This window comes from Syngnathus floridae, chromosome 22 (genome assembly GCF_059516105.1).
Source record: "Syngnathus floridae isolate MCC-2025c chromosome 22, RoL_Sflo_1.0, whole genome shotgun sequence".
NCBI classification, from domain to species: domain Eukaryota; kingdom Metazoa; phylum Chordata; class Actinopteri; order Syngnathiformes; family Syngnathidae; genus Syngnathus; species Syngnathus floridae.
In genome coordinates, this window is record NC_142434.1 from 3,196,688 (window position 1) to 3,214,714 (window position 18,027).

At 46.2% G+C, this 18,027-nt stretch overlaps 1 long non-coding RNA gene across 6 annotated transcripts in view; it reads right to left on the reverse strand.

The window, feature by feature from the left end:
- Positions 1-18,027, reverse strand: part of LOC148379200 (uncharacterized) — a 164,249-nt gene that overhangs the window by 145,178 nt on the left and 1,044 nt on the right. For all 6 annotated transcript variants that reach the window (XR_015855529.1, XR_015855532.1, XR_015855533.1 and 3 more), the window contains 3 exons: positions 17,915-17,998; positions 17,685-17,720; positions 5,167-5,383 (listed from right to left, as the gene is read on the reverse strand). This is a non-coding gene — a long non-coding RNA (uncharacterized LOC148379200). The remainder of the gene's footprint in view (positions 1-5,166; positions 5,384-17,684; positions 17,721-17,914; positions 17,999-18,027) is intronic.

The following is an 18,027-nucleotide window of genomic DNA, read 5'->3' on the forward strand; positions in this document are numbered from 1 at the left end:
ATTAGCGCGCGAGTGTCTGAGCCAATGCATCCCGTCCAATCAGCGAAGGAATTTCAATTGACTCGTTTCCACGTCGTCCGATATCTCCCCTTTTCAAGTGTCTTAACTTGCGCTCGATAGAAATGTGCTCTGGTTTATTTTTGAAGATTTCACCCATTAATCATTATTAGTTCGACCTGACCGGCGTGATTGATACGGTTTAATTAGCTATTAATTGCCGCTTTTGTAATTCATTATGAGCCGCCGGCTTTGTGTTGAGCCGTGGCGGCGCGTGCCTCTTTGCTAAGATCATTTAACTCATTAAAACACTTGAAATGATGCCAAACTTACATTTAAGGGGGGCGGGGTCGAACAATAATTTTTAGAGTAGCAAATAAAACACAGTGGTAGGTTAAGGAAGAAAAAAATATTTTTCCAAATGGGTACCAGTCATGAAATTGCACATAGAAAGCTTGTTAATATTTTTGGGGCGCATCTCCTACTTTGATTTAGCACTGCGGTTAATTAGCAACATGCTCCTTCATTTACCATTGATTCCTTCGCTATTGATCGGCTGGTCTCTCAGGTTATGGAAGTGGTTAGCAGGATGGATTGTTATCGATTCATCCGTTCACACGCAAGCACATTGAAAAGGTCCGAGCGGCACGACCCGCCAAAGACGTGATAGTAGACTTGACCCTTCCGTGTGTTATTTCGGTAAATCTCTTCGTGGCTCGGCGTAACCTCCGACCCCGCTTTTCATCAGAGAGTGTAATCAGAGATGAATAGCGACCTGAGTGGAATCTTGACTACACAAATGAACTCCTCTGTATGGATTCTAACGAAAGATTTCAAGCATTAAAATGGAAGTTACACGTTTGTACACAAAAAAAAAAGAAATTCAGCGGAGAAATGAATCTGTGGCTTGTTGCACAGCGGGAAGGCTTTTAGCACAAACATAGTGCTTGGACACCGGCGCGCATCAACACACACCTGCTGCTATTACTTAACCACACTTTTGAATCATATGCAGGGAGTCAGGATGTTCTTGGAGGGGGTCCGTACGTAAACAAAAACTATCGCCACTGAAACGTGTCAAATATTTGGTGGACAAAAAGAAGATGGTGACCTGATGGTGTAGAGCCGTTGATGAAATGTCACGGGATTGGGGAGGGGGGTATTAGCGGGCAAGCTGGGGGGAACGTGACTGTCTAATGTAATGGCAAGTCCATTCAACAGCTGTCACAACAGTTTACGGGAGAAGTGATGACCTCATAGCGGGAGCGCTTGAGGAAAAGGCAAATGGTCGGCAAAGTCATCACGTCCGCCGAAAACTGTGGTACCGCTCGGCGAGACGGGTTGGGGGGAGAAAAAAAATGAAATGATAAAAGAGTACTTAGGGTTTGTTACTTGGCTCTCGCAAGAGTGATGTCACAAAACAAAATTGAAAAATAATTAAAATCACTGTCTGGGGGGGGGGGGAAAGGGTTGATGTGGTTTTATGTTGATAAATCACGCAATAAATACTTTTGGATGGATTTATGTACGGTTTGTGTGACATCATGTCTGCGGGTTACGGAGAAAATATTTTCGGTTCAACGAAAACCGATTTATCTGCGCCTCTCCTTTGAGTGCAATGTCAAAGGTCAACGACAGTGCCGGTATTTAAACCACTCGGATGACTTGACAGCGTATATTTCAAGCTAATGGCCGTAGCTGTCGCCGTGAGAAATGACAAATAGGAAATGGATCGGGACGGCGCCGAGGAGAAAGCAATCGCCGTTATTACGCCAACAATAAAGTGCAAGGATACTGTTTGCATTTTGCGTTTCAATTTTCTGATAAGGTTGTTCAAATCAACGTGCTACAGCATTGGAAATGTATTTTTTGCAGGCTCTCAAAATGGCTGGCAGCCAACGAGTTAAAAAGAACAGGAAGTGCACTTCCAGACTGATGAGCACGACTCCCGATTCAGAACGTGTGACAAATCGGATTCTGAATGCAAAATGACTCGGGAGGAGAGCGAGCGCGGCGTAAGTACGGAGATATTCGGGGGCGTGGCCTAGTGGCGCTTTTCTTATTCCTCTCCCTCCTCGGGCCAGTCCTCTTGCTCCTCCATCTGTTTCGCCTTTGTTTTTTTTTTTTTCTTTTGCTCCTACCTTTCCCCCCCGTAGGCCTCGCGTGACTGCTGTAATGAATTGTACTTAATTGCCGACTGGGAGCGGCGGCCTTAAATATAATTCTCAGGACACTTAACCGAGGTCACCGTGAATGATAAACACACCTTAACAAATGGTTCTTGAGCCGAGAGCAAAGCGGAAAACCATTTCTCTACTTAGAGCGGCGAAAGCACAGATCATGAAAATGATCGGGGCGATTATTAGCGTCGTTAGCTTGAATTACAACTTGTGTACTTTGGAGCAGAATAGGCGAGAAAGACGGGCAAACAATGAGACTTGATTTTCGTTTCATAGCAATAAACAGGCCTCGCAGTCGTCTCGTAATTTGTCGCAGGCTCGATCGTCACCTCCACGTTTTTCCAGAAACGCGAAAATCGTGTTTACAACTACGGCGCGGTGAATAATTTGTTTACCGCCGTGGTGTGCGCGAGCAAACACAAAACACCAAACACTTTAGATTTAGAAGCCGAGTGACGATAAAGACTTTTTGTTTTGGCTTCTCTAAAATGACAGGAATCCAAAAGCAATATACTTCCAGCTCTGTAAACAAAACCATTTGTTCTCCTCGCTGTTAACGGCAAATGGCGCTCCCGCAGATAAACACCATTAGCGGCGCTTTGTTCCCGCGGGTATTACCCTGAGGAAACAAGGCAAAGGAAATCCTCACGCGCCGACGCCTTGACGGTGTGTTATTAATCGCCGCGAGATCATTTGAGCCACCCCGGAAGCTTAATTTCATTTGTTGGCATCGATTGAACGGCTCGATACAAGCTATCGATCAGTAACGGAATGACCTTGTGTACACTGTGACCAAAAGACAGAGAGGAGAATACATCAGCCAAACGCTTTTAATATCTGGAGCGACGTGCAGGACCTTCTCCACGCGTTACCCAGAGCGCAATTTATCTTTCTGTTCATATTTGTGCAACACTTTGACCACACTGTCATGACAAGCAATCATATTTTCTGTTGGTAACGCAAGTCAATTAGCACCACCTAGCAACCTTTGGTCCTTCACCACATGAGCAACAATTCCCAGGTAGAGCTCAACCTGGGTCTCTTGGCTCACAAACATACGAGTTTTACAATTGTGAGATGATAAAGTACCTAGCTGAAGCCAGACTGTTTGTGTGTGTATGTGTGGCAGGTTACCGGATTAATGAGATTTCATTTTGTGAGGCCGCGAGGATGATTAACAGGGCGGACAGTCATTTCAATGTGCTCGATGTGAAATTGTATCCAAAAGGAAAAAAATCCGAGAACTTCCCGTTCAATTCTCAGAAGAGTCCCTATAGTGATGCTTTTGTTTCTGTTCGACATTTCCTTCTGGGAATTGAGAAGGAGATTCAACAGAAAGCTCCATCTTGATTAAGAAGTAACATTTTTCTCCCGACTTGCTTTTCATGTGCAAATTCTCTAAAAGGAAAACTGTGGCGTTACCCCGGCCGTATATCAAGACCCGACACACACACACAGGTAAGCACATTTGTGTGTTAAGTAGAGGAATGATGGATATATCTCGTTGCCCGCCTTAGCTTATCTGGAGAAGGGCCAGTATGGGTTTCATCAGGAGCTTGATGAAGTTGGAGATACAAGTAAGCCAGGCCAGCTTCGGTGGATGGCAACAGCTGCACAAAACAAGATTGGCTTGTCCGCCCGGCGAAATAAATGGCGGAGATAGCCAACGAAAGGGAAGAGGAGGGAGGGCGGCTGGCTGCTTTCACGCGGGCGCCCGCTTGATAAGGCCGCCATTATATAAAGCTAAGACGGAGCTTAATGGACTTGATGGGAAATATCGCAAACATTCTCAAGTAATTGAAAAAAAGTTCGCTATTTAAGGGGAGTTTGGGTTTAGGCCGAGAAATTCGGACGATTCCTAACAAACCAATCGGCGACAAATGCCGCGGTTCGAAATTACACGGGAGGGGAAAAGCGCCGGTTCCCTTTTGCATTGTCAGCTCAGCGTAGACTGGATTTATGATCTAGCGCTGGCTTCATTTTATTTTCCTTTATCCCCTGAGTCTTTGAACCCCCGTGGCAATGGCAGAATTGGGGGACCGGATCCGGTGATTTACGACGGACCTTTACGTAGCTCTTGACCAGGTGTGAAACCGAGGTTCCGGGTCCCTCTGCATATTTTTAATGCTTAACGCGACATATTCCGTCATTTTTATACAACTAACCGCGTAACCTTTTTGTGGGTCTACACTATATTTATAAGGGCTGTTTATTGTATGATTACTTGCTTGCAAGTACTAATTGTTTCTGAGTGGAAAAAGCACTCCGGCTATCTGAATCTAAGAGACAAGGCAAGTCTAAGTTCATTCGTGGAAAACAATGACGGTCTCAGCGCCTTACACAACATCTCATCTTGTCACGGGGATAGAAAAGCCAGGCCTTGGGAATTGGGGGGGAGAAAAAAGTGCATCCTCGACCCATAGTGGCTATCACTGTCACTCATGTCTGGCACTTCATCGTCTTCTGGTGACATGCAGTGATCCCCTGAGTATGCCGAGACGGGTATTTTTTTTTTTTTTTGTCGTCAGGCTACTCGTCTATTCCCAAGTGTTTGTTTCCTTCTGATGGTAACTGAATGGCTACAACTAAAAACTTTTATAAGGTCAGATCGTCAACCCAATGCCCACTCGGTAGATTTACATTCAAAAATGTATGTGGCAGTTCCGGCAAGACATCTACACGAAGGACGGTGAGAGCTTTTTTTTTCTGCTCCCGCACTCGTGAAATACAGTCGAGGTATTTTCAGATTGCAAGCGGCGCATCGCTTTCACAAATTGCAGTTATTTGGCGGGCCTGTGATGTCCACTTCTATTTTCTTCAGAGAGTCAATTTAGCAATCCGGCAGACATTATTTGAAGTAAGAGCACTCTTTGTAGTGTCCTACGGCTGTTTTCTGTTCTTTCTAATTGAACTAACTTAACACTGACTGCTAGCTCACAGCTTATGAAATGTATTTTGCGGTAACTGTTGGATATGAAACTGCACTTACTTTGGAAGGTGGAGCCGCCATGGCGCTTTGGCTCAGGGCTCCTTTCCACTTTAATTACTTTTGTTCTTTGCCGTCAGTCTGATGGCTTTCCCCGTCGCTCTGCTATTAGCACATCTGCAAGCCATGTTGGTGGGTTCCGCTCGGTCGATCAAACCCACACCGATGCCTCGAGCTGGAGCTCGACGGATCCGCTTGCTGTTTTTTTAACTGCACAATCCTAAAACGGGGGGAAAGAAAGAAAATGATATGATCATACGTTCTGGATTGTTCTGTTGCCTAGCAATATGCGTGTCGCTGCAACGTTTCAAGCTAACGCAGTTAAATTGTGTGTGGATCTGATGGCAACAAGGTCCTATCGCCTAAATGCCAAAGACGAGAAATAAGCGGATTCTAAAGTACTTAACTTTTACCTTAAGCAAAGCCGAACTTTAGCTTTATTGCTTTACTTGAAGCTTTATGGTGAGCCTGAAGGCAACGACTCCCGTGACACATTCCGGGTGTCTATTGAGGTTCAATAGCCTGCCGTAATGAGGGCACCAGAGGGGTTTTAAGTCTGATTTATTCTTCGGCCGGACTGGAAATCTTCTCTGCACAGGCCGACATGCATTTGAAAGTGGTAAATTGAAAGACAACAGCAAACATGCAGTTGGCTCCATTGTTTTCCGTACACTGAATCGATCGTCGGCGCCATTAGCGTGCGTGATGGTCAGACAAACAAAACAGCATGAAGCTCGATCGATGGTTCCGCTGATATACACTAATACACATATAAGGAAAGCATTTATCACGCCGCGCTGCATACTCTGTTTTGCCAAAGACATGATTTGAAGACGTGAGGAGCAAAAGGACGATTGGCGCGGCAAGCCAAAGCTAGCGTCAGCTACGGCGATTGAGCATCCCGAGCAGGTTCTTATCTGAGCTCAGCAAAAGTTGCCATCGATCGGCCCACTGATTGTACGTCCGTCAGCCTACCTGTCCAGACTGCTACCACCGTGACTGCCCCCCTCCCCACCCCCCGACCACCACTCAGTCCAAGGCCTCATCGATCAGCCCGGTTTTGGCTCCTATGCACAGATCGGTCGGCTTGATGCCTTTTGTGTGTGAGTGAAGCGAATCAACTATTGGGCCAATCAAGCAGGAAGTTCAGGGCCGAGAAAGCTGATTCTTGTTCATGATGAAGGATGGCAGGACAACATAAAAGATAACCCAAGAAAAGTCCTTGAGTCCTTGATTGCCGACTTATTTTGAGATGGCCTATTTTCTAATTGCTCCACGGGGAAAATCAAAGATGAATATCATTTCTTCCACTCACCTAAATAATAATTATTCAATCCATTTGTCATAACATGCGACAGTTCGGACCCCAAAGCAGGAAAAGGCTTTCTGTAATAAATCAACAGTCTCCATTTCAGAAATGAAAGTAACAAAAACAAAGGCCGAATTTATTATGGCTCATTGAAAGCTGATCTGACTTTCTTAATGATGCCGATGTAGATCAAGAGCACTAAGTTGAGTGGGCCTTACCCATCAAGGCCAGAAGAGAGCAAATCCTAAAGACTGATGACAAGGTTCTGGGATAAACACTCGAGGCATTATCCAATTCGTTATGCGACTGTCAACATTCCCGTCGTTCTGTTATGATTTTGGACACAGTCGCGAGGGGGCATAAATTAACCCACGCTTGAGGCAAATTTATAGATCAGCACCTCTTCAACTTGGCAGAAGGAATTCGGTAAGTAAGCTTTTCATGATTATGGTCGAGAACCATCTTGAAAAGCTCCAATCGTCAAGAAAGACAATACGACTGGATCCAGTCCAAATCCGGATTGCGCCGCAGTGTCAAAGTCCAAGTCGTGCCAAAGCCGGCGCATTACCGGCTCGCATCGCATTTATGAAAGGTGAAGGGATTAACAAACATTCGCAGGCTTCCTCACCTTCCCTTCCTGTCCTCGATGTTATTAGCCCACGCTTTTTAGATTTAGAAAAAAAAAAAAAGATCTTGGACAGATTAGCCCCCTGGCTTGCATGCCATTATCATTAATCAGTGTGTTATTGACTGTTCTGTCCTTTCTCGTTTCAAGTTCAGGCCTCCCTTAATCCACACGTTCTGCCCAGAAGACACACGCTCTGCCGGGGCGGGGCAACTCCGACCGCGCCCACCCTCGCAGGCGGGCGATCATCGATCGCCAGCCCCGCCGCTCTGCCAGCTGGACAAACATCAGTACGCGGAGGATATGCATCAAAACCGCCGCGCGCTAATTAAAAGTTAACGCTCGTAAAAACGTAGCGGCGCAATGCAAACAGGAAGGGATTATTGGAACCATTCTCCACTAACGGCTAATTGTGATGAGGCCAAGGAATGAGGATTTGGCTGTTGATTACAGATTTGTAGGCGGGATATTTAATTAAATCCGCACTAATGAATTCTAGCGTGGCTTTCAAGGTGCGTTCTCGAATGCCAAAAAAAATGTCTTCTCGGGTGTTAAAAGTCAAGTGTCAAAAGTACTAAGGCAGAACTTTTATTTTAGAGTTCCCGCCAAAATAAGAATACGTAATCAGCTTCCAAAAGTTTCTGTTTTGGCACTACGGTCCGATTTGAGTTCTGCCGGTCAACCTGACCCCGTACCAGGGAAAAAAACGACGTCTCATGAGAGAGCAAGTACTTTCCGAAGATAAGTTTTTGAACCTGCGAACTTGCTATGCGGTTCAACCTTTCAAGCCAGAACGATATGTAAAAGGCACAGTGGAATTGCGAGGCATTTTTACGAGTTCCTCCATCTAGCGGGAATTGATGTAGCCGGGCTTGTTTGCACCGCAGTACAAATCACCCTGTCAGTTCCGGCGTGCCTGTCAGAGCGGCGAGACGTCAACACGGGCAGACGAGGGGGGGGACAACGGCGAGCGTACTGACATAGCGTGAGTCTGCGGGGATGCGAAGTCGCCTTGAGGTGGGATGCCGAAAAAAACGTGTTGTAATACGCCGGGCGTACATCTACTCACCGCACTCCCGCAGAGCTGCCAGGGAGCTTAGGGAACAGATTGCGCCTGTTTGACAACAACCGGCAAATAATCGGACGATTACGTAACTCTGTGTATTTCAGGAATCACACGATTTGGTTTAAGGTCGGTATGTCAGTATTCCTAAATTACCGTACATGGCAGGGAATGAAACTGCTGAGAACCTGATTGCCATCAGAAAGGAATTACTGTCCAGTTTTTTTTTTTTTTAAGGCCTGATGATGGCTTACGATTTTAAATTGACTGATTTGAGAAGACAACTCGATGAAATGCAACGGGCAAGCGCGGCACTTGGCTCGACTCCCCACGCTAAAATGTAAGCACGCGTTCGGGAGGGAAGAAGGCTGTCAAGCGTGACGGAGCGTTTTACGCCGGTATCGCGCGGGATAGAGATCGGAATTGCCGTCTCACCGTTGTCTAACAAATGTTTTCAACCCCTCGCTTCAAACTTGTCTACCCTGAAATGATTGGAAACGGTGTTTTGACATTTTTGGGCTTTTTTTTTTAGAACAAATGGGGTATGTCCACGCAAAAAAGGACTTTTTAGATATAAGAACAACATAAGCAGGCCGGTCACAGCTCGGAACTACTTTACATTGTTGGCAAGGTTTCCAAACGTTAAATGGACGGCATAAATTGATGGCCGAGACGGGATACATTTGCATGTCTGGTATTAAATCTAATCTTCCCGCGAACAGTCCTTTGGGGGTATGAAACACTTTTGATATATGTCTCCTGGACACATTACGGCGTTGAGTGTCTGTCAGGTAAATATGAGCAAAGCCCGATCGATAATCTCCAGGAAAGAGAAGCTTAAGATCGTCCTAAATTGACTGTCACCGTCGGAATATATATCGCCACCTCTGGGTTTAGACTCGAGCTAGCCGGTTTGATGCTTTTGGTGGGAGGGATAGGAAGGGGGGGTTTGGTTCTCAAGTACTGCAGGCGTATTAGCATCATGTGTGCGGCTTCCCCGGCCGATCGACTGCAACTGTTTACCGTGCGTGCTTTGCTGACACATGCAGGCTGGTCAAATAGACAAAGATAATCCATGCAAATGTAACGAAGGGGGGTGTGGGGTGTGGGGAGTCTCTCCATCAGAAGCTATTTAGCTGCCTGTGCATCGGGCCGTGTCGTGCGGCGGTGCTCATTGACACAGCTCCCCGGGAGGGGTTGGCACGGCGATACGAGGTTGATTAAAAACCTCAGGGAGTGGTTTGTTTAGCAGCGGGCTATTTGTGTGCTTTTGAGTGTACCCTGAATCCATTTGACAAAACCGTGACTATGTCGGTATGTTGACTTTTCGAAGGGCGGCTTTTGTTTCAAATTTACTTTTGGCAGACGATGAAGGGTTAGGGAATCGAAGGATACTATGGACTCGATAGCAGCCCAGCAGGAATTTTCCCCGCTACTCCAGATGGGTCACTGTGGGCCTGGTCAGCGGACTACGGTAGATTTCACCCCAAAGACCAATTTGACACTGTTCATTAAATGGCTATGGCAGCTTTTAAGTGCTTTACAGCACCAAAATCAATCAGCACGCATTTGAGGGTTGTTGTAAGGAGAGTTAACGATCCCAGTATTCATCCCCGGTTACAGCTACGGTTATTGCTGTAATGCTACGAAATGGATGTGTGTGGAAAATCCATCATTTTTTGGGCTAATTTAAAAGAGTAAAGTGTCTCCCCGCCTCCATCGCTCCATCCCCCTCGCCCTTCTCGCCTCTCTCATCATCGTCATCAGCGGCGCAACCAACTCCAAAGTCTCCTAATTTCTGTCATGCTAATTGGAGCTGACAGACACAGCTAATTACGTGCAGATAATCTGCCGCATCTGACTAATTATAATTCCCATTAGCTGCCGATAATGCTCATTAGATTAACTTTCTCCTGGAGAAATTGGAAATAATAGGCCGGGGCCAAGCAACTTTTTTTTTTATTTTGTTCCTTGGTAATGACGAATAGCGGCAGAGCATGTGTTTGATAAGAATTTGGCATTCCTGGTGGAAATAAACGCACCACCTGATCCAAACACTACGTGGAGCGAATGGACAACGACGGGAAGCCGAGGATGGGAAGGTGACTTACAAGCGTGTTTTTCAGAGCAAATAATAAACTACGGAAAAACTAGCACGTTGAAATATAGGTCGAGAATGCAAATTAAAAAATAAATACAAGGTTTTCGACTAGCATTGGATCCCAAAACCGAAGCCTTAAAACTAACAGAAGGGATATTGGCGGCTCTTAAAATGAGGGGGTTGTATTTAACCATAAAGTGGCTCGTTTATTCCGTAAAGGATTTAAAAATCGAACTAAATTCTCTCTCTCACACACACACAAACATAGCACTCAACAGTGTTCCTATGACAACTCATCAAATTGCCCATCGGGAGAAGTGCTGACAGCACCTCGGGGGTGTTTAAATGAAAAGCCTGTGATGAGAACTCGACAAGATTAGATGGCAGAGTGGAAGTGCTCTACCTTTCACGGCGAGGGGGACAAAAAAAGGAACGCTCAGTTGGGTGTATTCATCTTTTTAGCGCCTTCCCACCCCCCCCGGGGCCGCTCGAAATCCGCAGTGACTACGACTGTATGTGTGTGTCGGGGGCGGCGGCGGTGGCTTGCCTCCGCGTGTGTTCTCTTATTTGAAAGGTCCACCCGGCCAGCGCTTCTGACATTTGATTTAACGTCCACCGTGTTACTGACTGCTAATCGGAAGCTAAGGCGCTCTTCTGCAAATTACTGGCAGAAAAAGTAAAGGCCGACGCCATGGCAACATTGTTTTAGGAGAACAGTAGTTCGTAATGCCTGCCTTGACTATTTCATCAAACATAGCTTTTGTGTGTCCTTCAAAAAGCTTTTTTTTTAATTCTCTTTTCCGAACCAAAATTTCCAAAATTGAGCGCATAATGGTGCCAAAATCCAGAGCGTGTGAAATATTTAAGTGGGCAGATCTATTAATTGCGCCACGTGTGGCCAGATAGATGGGAATGACATTTGGTCGGAGGATCATCAGGCCCATTTAGGCTCTCGGCAAGGCCCTTAACTGCCGAATCGCAGACCTTTAACGACTGTGTATCTCATTGTGTCGGCCGTAACAAGCGACACGGTAACACTTGAAAGTGCAGCTGGCATTTTTATACGGCCGGGTATGAAAATGGGTTTTATGAGAGGCGCCGTGAGATGTCATCATTGGTCATTGCGAAATGGAAGGGGGGGCGGTCCAAAGAGGGCAAAGAAGGGAGGCTAATGAGTATAATATATTATTATTATTATCATTATTATTATTATTGTTTTCAACTTGTGACGTCTTCCCTAACGAGCGGCGTGTGGGGCGAGACTTTAGCCTCCATTCATCAAAAACTAAGTGTACCCATGATCGCTTTTTGCTGCGCACAGACAGACGCCGTCAACACTCAACTGGCACTCCATCATCGAGCCGGCTCTGTCTCCATTTTGTTCTTTCCAAACACGCCCTTCTGTTTGGGCCTTTTCTATTTTCCTCCCGTATCCTCAAGTGAAATCCGACGGTAATTGAAGCGCGGCGTCCGGTCGATCCGTCTGCGTTCCGCCGCCGCCCTGTTTGAATTTCTTCTCGCTTTCGACCTCTGACAAACGCCGCGGGATAACGCGGAGGAGGAATAAGAGCTCAACTGTTGGACGATGAGTGAGGTTGGAAGGACTACGGCGTTGTATTTGCATGAGCAGACGGAAGGTTAATAACACAAGCCCTGTCCTGACAAAAGGAGGCGTGTGGGGAAGGTAGGAGGGATGGAAAGTGCTGATCCAGCACTTTAGGCTCTTGAGAATCCATCAAAGACACGCGGGAGGAGTGTGGAAGTAATTAGAGCTGTGGCTCTACGATAGCGCCCGTGTATGGCTCCGCCCACTTCCCTCCTCTTCTACCAAAACGAAAGGTGAAATGGGACAGCGATACCGAGCGCTATCGTTTCGTCATTGATATAACTATTGACTCCGATTAGTGGCGAGATTGGCAAACAATCGTGAATCACATCTGGAAGGCAAAGACAAAGAAGATGGCCTGTTTTATCCGACGGCGAGGGAAACGATGAAAGCGTTTGCGGCGGCTGCAGACGCGTGACAGGGATGCACGTTTTTCTTGCGTGGGAGCAGGCATCAAACCTCGCTCTCGCTCGCTGTTGCTTTTCCGTGAGGATACCAAATTACTTTCTGACAATAAAGCGCGTGAGTTGAAGTCGCGTGAAAAAAAAAAAACAAGAATACAAAGACAAACTGTGTTATCGGGATGACACCTTGTCGGCGCAAAGCATAGCGCGAGGGCCTTTTTTGTTGTTGTTGTTTTTTTGTTTTGTTTTTTTTAGGCAGAAAAGTGCGATTCACAATGAATTGATTATCAGCAGGAGAGGGACGAATGGCATAATGAAGCTCCCTATTTTGGGACTGTTGTGTTCCCCCCCCATTTGCTATTCCTAGACGTTTCCTTGGATCATACCAACCTAGATATTTAAGCAGCGGGAATAGAAAGGAGCCCATTGTTTTGTCAAATCAGTAACAACATAATATTATAGTATGCCATAAAGTCATATAGTATTTATGGTTTAGTTACAAAATGGATCTTTGACGTCTATAGCCATCAATGGGAGTTATAGGTCAAACTCAAAAAAATCTAAAAAATCTGATCTGCTAGAAAAAAATTAAAATCTTTTTTCTACCAAGCGAAGGTGATAAATGAAAACGATATCGAAAGGCGGCCGACTATAAATAGAGGAGATCCATGGCAACGGGAGATTTGTTGTTTTGCTGTCAGACGCCGGCGAGAAGTTAAATAACGGCGAAAGATTGCCGAGGGGCCGAATCAAAGCAAATGACGTGTTTTCTATCACTTTGGGCCCGGGCGGGAAATAGCCTCGCCTCGCCAATCGGCCGTCCTCCCGGGAGCTTCCAAACGGGGATGAGGAGCCGATTGGGAACGAGAGGTTTTACTTTCACGTCGGATCACAGGTGGCGTCTTGAGCGCCTAACTGTTTTCACTTTATTCTTCCCCGCTGCTCCGCCCCTCGCCTGTCTCTTCCCATCTCTTAGCGGCGTACCGCTGTCACGACAAAAAGCTCTGGTGAAAAAAACAAACAAAAAAAAAAACAGGGAAAATACCATTTTCCTTTTCTTCCTGCACAGGTGGTGCTGATCCAAAGTAGTCGTGAATTACGCGGCAATGAAACGAATATGGAATTCATACCGGGGCCGCCCTTGAGGGTTTGATCCAATTTCCATCAAATTCACCTTGTTGATTTAACTCATTTTCCAGCCAAACAAGCGGCAAAGCTTTTTCTGCATTGACCTTCAACGGACCTTTCCTCTCTCATTCCGAATAACGTTGGCGTCAAGTGCCCGGAGAGCAACAAGGGTGATACATACATCAGACTTTAATTGATTTCACTTTTGTGAGATAAAAATCATCGGGCGCGGTTTTGGCAGAAATGTTTGTAAGCGCTTTCGCGGGCGCCGGTCATTACTTTGCGGCCGCGCCGGGTGATACATCAAGCGAGCGCGGGTACGGATGACTGTGCTCAAGGACTTGGAGATAATGTAGCAGGATTGTACACAAAAAGGTAATTCTTAACTTCATTAAACGAATGGGGGGGGGGGGGGATGATCACTTCCTGTCAATTTATCAGAAGTGATGATGCGCTAACGACACCTCATTGATGTTGTTTGTGAGAAATGCTCGGTGCAAAAAGGGAAAAAAATTCTGTTGTCACAGCTTTGAGGTGTCAAAGGCAATATATTTTTTTTATTTGAAATTACAAAGTGAATAATAAAACCGTGGCTGGCAGGGGGAGAGCTTTCACAAGTCGATCGTGACGTCGGGTACGTTTGTTACCACGCAGCAGCTGCGCCGTTTGGTTTTGCAAATGAAAAGATGCGGCAAAAGTTCAAACTATTTTTTCCCCCCGTACTGAAAAGTTTAAAAAAAAAAATATTCAACCGTTTCTTTTCTCATTGGGTGACTCATTGAAGTTTTTAAATGCTTTTAATTTAAATTACTTATCTATATAAAAGGTGCTCTGTAAATAAAATCGCCTTTTGTTTGCTGGGCAGGTGTGTTTGTATTTGACGGACGATGATATGAAAAGCAATAAAAGGGGAATCAGGGATGGGAGGGGGGGGGGGAATAAAATGGAGCAACGCTCATTTCGGCGAACCCCGACTCTTAGTGCCAACAGATCCTAAATCGGAGAATGTTAAGCGGATATAGAAAGACGACAAATTGGTAGCCTTTAAAGAGCGCTTCGTACGATCATACGACCGTTGCGAGCGGAAACATTTCAACAGGTGAAATCAAACGGAAATTTCCGTCTGACTGTCTCATTAGCGCCGAGTCGCTCGGTCCTTTCGTGTCGCGGCGAGATCCGAGCCAATTTTAACGAAACGGCGACGAGACACCGACAAGTCACGGACGCTTTTATCGCACCTTTTGACATTAAGTTAAAAACTCCGCGACTGATACTTGTACCAAAATGTGGATTTCCTGACCGATGCGGTTTCTGAGGACTTTTAAGTTGTTCGGAGAAGCCCTGAGGCAGGCCTGCACACACACACACACACACACACACACACACACACACTATGCAGATGAAATTGGGGGCGACGTTAATGGGTAAACACGGCAAAGTAAATAAAGTCCATTAAAAAGCTGGCGTGTCTCATTTGGCCGCTCTCTTTGCCGGAGTTAAGCGGGACACGGGATGGCGGGGAACCGCGGGTAATTATTCCCACGCTTGGAGGTCAGCCTTGATATCTCCGCTTTGCTCGCTCCGGGAAGACACGAGAGGATGCTAGAAGCGTCTAATTTTAGTCCGGCGCCAAGTTGAAGCTTGCAGGTGCGCAACGTGGCCCTGAATCTGACAAGGGGCTGAGTTATGTTTTGGGTCAAGTTCAGGGTGCTTCGTCGTTGCGAGGCTGCCGGCGGCGAGAGACTTTGGAAAGTTGCGAACTCCGACTTGGTGAAGGAAGGGGTGGAAATATCTCTCGTATGGGATCGCATCAACTGGCGTAGCTAATAAAGTGCTGGGTGAGGATATGGTACATAGCTCAAGGTATTCCTCGCCTGTTCCGTTATGTGTGTGTGTGTGTGTGTGTGTGTGTATGCGGCGTCCTCACACTCACGGACACAAACAAGATAGAAAGCCATTGTTTCCCCTCTCGGGCGGAATAGGAATCTATCTTGCATTTGCTTCCCTCGCCGCGAGGGAGAGATAAGGCGGGACGCGGCGCTAATGTCAGCCCCTCCACCAGATGAATAAGCCGGGACGGCGGGCTCTCGGCTTGTTTTAAAGGATGTTACCGCCGCCGATCTGTAACGGACGAGTCCGATATCATATGAGGTTGTTAAAGGCGGGCGCTTTAGGAATTGATGGCGGCCCGGCGATGGGAAACGACGTTTTTACCGTGCGCACGTGAGACATACTAGCATGGGTCTTTAATTTTGGTTGACTAAAAAACAAGATGGAGGTTGGAGAAGCAAACACGGTGAAGCAGCATTTGGCCTTTATGCTGCGGCGAAAAGGGCTTGACGCCCTGAGCTGAGAGATACACGCCGCGAGACCCGCCTGTACGTTCTCCGAAAAAAGCGAACGCGCGCTTCAAGTCGCTTCACGTCAAGGCGAGCCGGCTTCTTTCCGCAAATCCTCTCCTACACTTCCCCTGGAAAAACACAGGCGGGGGCCAAGCACAATCATTCAGCGACACAGATCCGCGCATGATCTCGCTACAATGCTGCGAGCCGGGCTCGCGCGGGAGCGGCTCCAGAGAAGAGGTAATTCTGTTTCTATTTGTTCGACAGAGAAAAGGAGGGGAAAAGATAGGAGCCGCCGGCGGGGGCGACAGGAGGAGAGGGGAGCGAGGGGGGGGGGCGTAAATCTAACATAGGGGCCTGTGGCAGAGCCCCCAGGATCAAATCCAATTCTGGCAAGATACACATTAAGCCCCGTCAATCACAACAGTGTCCTTGGGATGCGGCAGAATGGTGATGAGAGCGGAGGATGGCTGGCGGGGAGTCTCTTTTTTTTCCGCGAGAGTCGGGATGCGGCCGTGTTAAGGCGTGTTCGAACTCGGCTTAGTGCCACAAACAAGTGCTACGACTTAAATGTAGATTTTCTTTTGGAACAAAATCCGCAAATCCGGCCCACCCTACCAAGCTCAATAACTCGTTAGCTTTGTTTACTTTCCTGACCGCCAATTACCTCTACTAATTATTTTCACATCAAAAAGGCCACATGTACTCACCCCCCCTCCCCGACTTATTACCCAAGGTGCAACGCTTACGCAACCATCAGCGGCGAAACTTCAACCCCCAAACCATAAGCGCGTATTTGTGCAAACAAAATAAGCGTTCCGATTGTTTGATAGCCGAAATGAGCCGCTAATCGGCCTAGACCAAGTCGGTTACAGATTAGCAGTAAATAAATGACACCCCAGGGGGCCATCGGCTGTACTCCCCCCCCCACCCCGCCCTCTGAGATTTCATCAACTGCTTTCATCTCCCCCATTGGCAGGCCAGCTTCTGATCAATCCGCGCTGATCAATGAAAAATTCACCCCGGCGACTTGATTGGCATCCGAAATCTCCTTACGCGTGCACCTTTTTAGCTTTTTCCGTTTGGTGTAAAAGACACAATAATCAGGTTGACGCGATCTCCGCAGAAGGCGTGCGACGGCGAGGCAGGAGGGGGGGGGGGTTAAATTTACATAAATTGCATTTCAATTCTTTTGAAGTTGTTTGTTTTGCTCACCTTGGAAACGCACTATTTCTACTTCTCCTCTGTGGTAAGACGTATGCGCACCCCATAAATATTTATCTACCCAGGGCTTGTGCTATTCTAGCCCAGTGTTTTGAACATAGCCACTGGAGATTGGACCTATCAGGGACTCGCAGTGAGAGAGAAAGAGAGACAAAAAAAAAAATCGAGGAAAGGCGCTGGGAGCGAGCGGCGGAGGATAATATTTTTTGTGCATGTTCCAAAATGGAAAGTGGATGGTTTTGCGTGATGTTTAATGCAGAAGGAGTAGGCCAAGTTTCAGAGTGCGTTTACTTCACGAGTCACCCCACACGCCGCCAACTTTCAGGCATAAACGCGCCTCGGCAGTACTTTTTTTTTTTTTTTTTTTTGCAAGGTTAGAGACTTTAGCTTCCACTTTGAATTAAAAAGTCAAGACGTTTTTGCGTGAACAAACAGGCAACGCCGAGAACTGGCAGGAAGTATATTAAAAGGGTTTACTTTTAATGAATAAATAAATCAGCTCACTCTTTGAACAGTTTCGTTTAGGGGGGGAACAAAATGGCGGCCATTACACGACTTTCCCCTACCTAAAATCTACTCTTAGAGATTAGCAGGTGGAAAAAAAAATCTTATTTGATGTATTTTTAATTAATTGGCCTCTTTTAGATTTTTTTTCTTATAAATCTTCATATCGGTCGGACCATAATAACAATCAAAATCAGGAAAAAGGTGATCCTTACCTTCCCAATAGTGTCCATCCAAATCACTCTTTATTTCTGTGAACATAAAATCATCTGATTATTATTTGATTCTTGTTAGCCTGTCAAAAAAATAAATATGTTAAAATACACACACAAGATAAACACCAATAAATAAATTTTTAAAAAAATTCAACACAGAGAAAGCCAAACAAATACAATAAATGAAAATAATAATTTGGTGCCCATGTGGATTTTAAGATGGACCATACCTGTGTGGGAGCTTTTTTTCTTCTTGGACTCACACACACAGGTGACACTTGGGAGCAGGACGGCAGGCGGACACAAAGATTGTCCTGTCACACAAACACACAGATCCATAGGT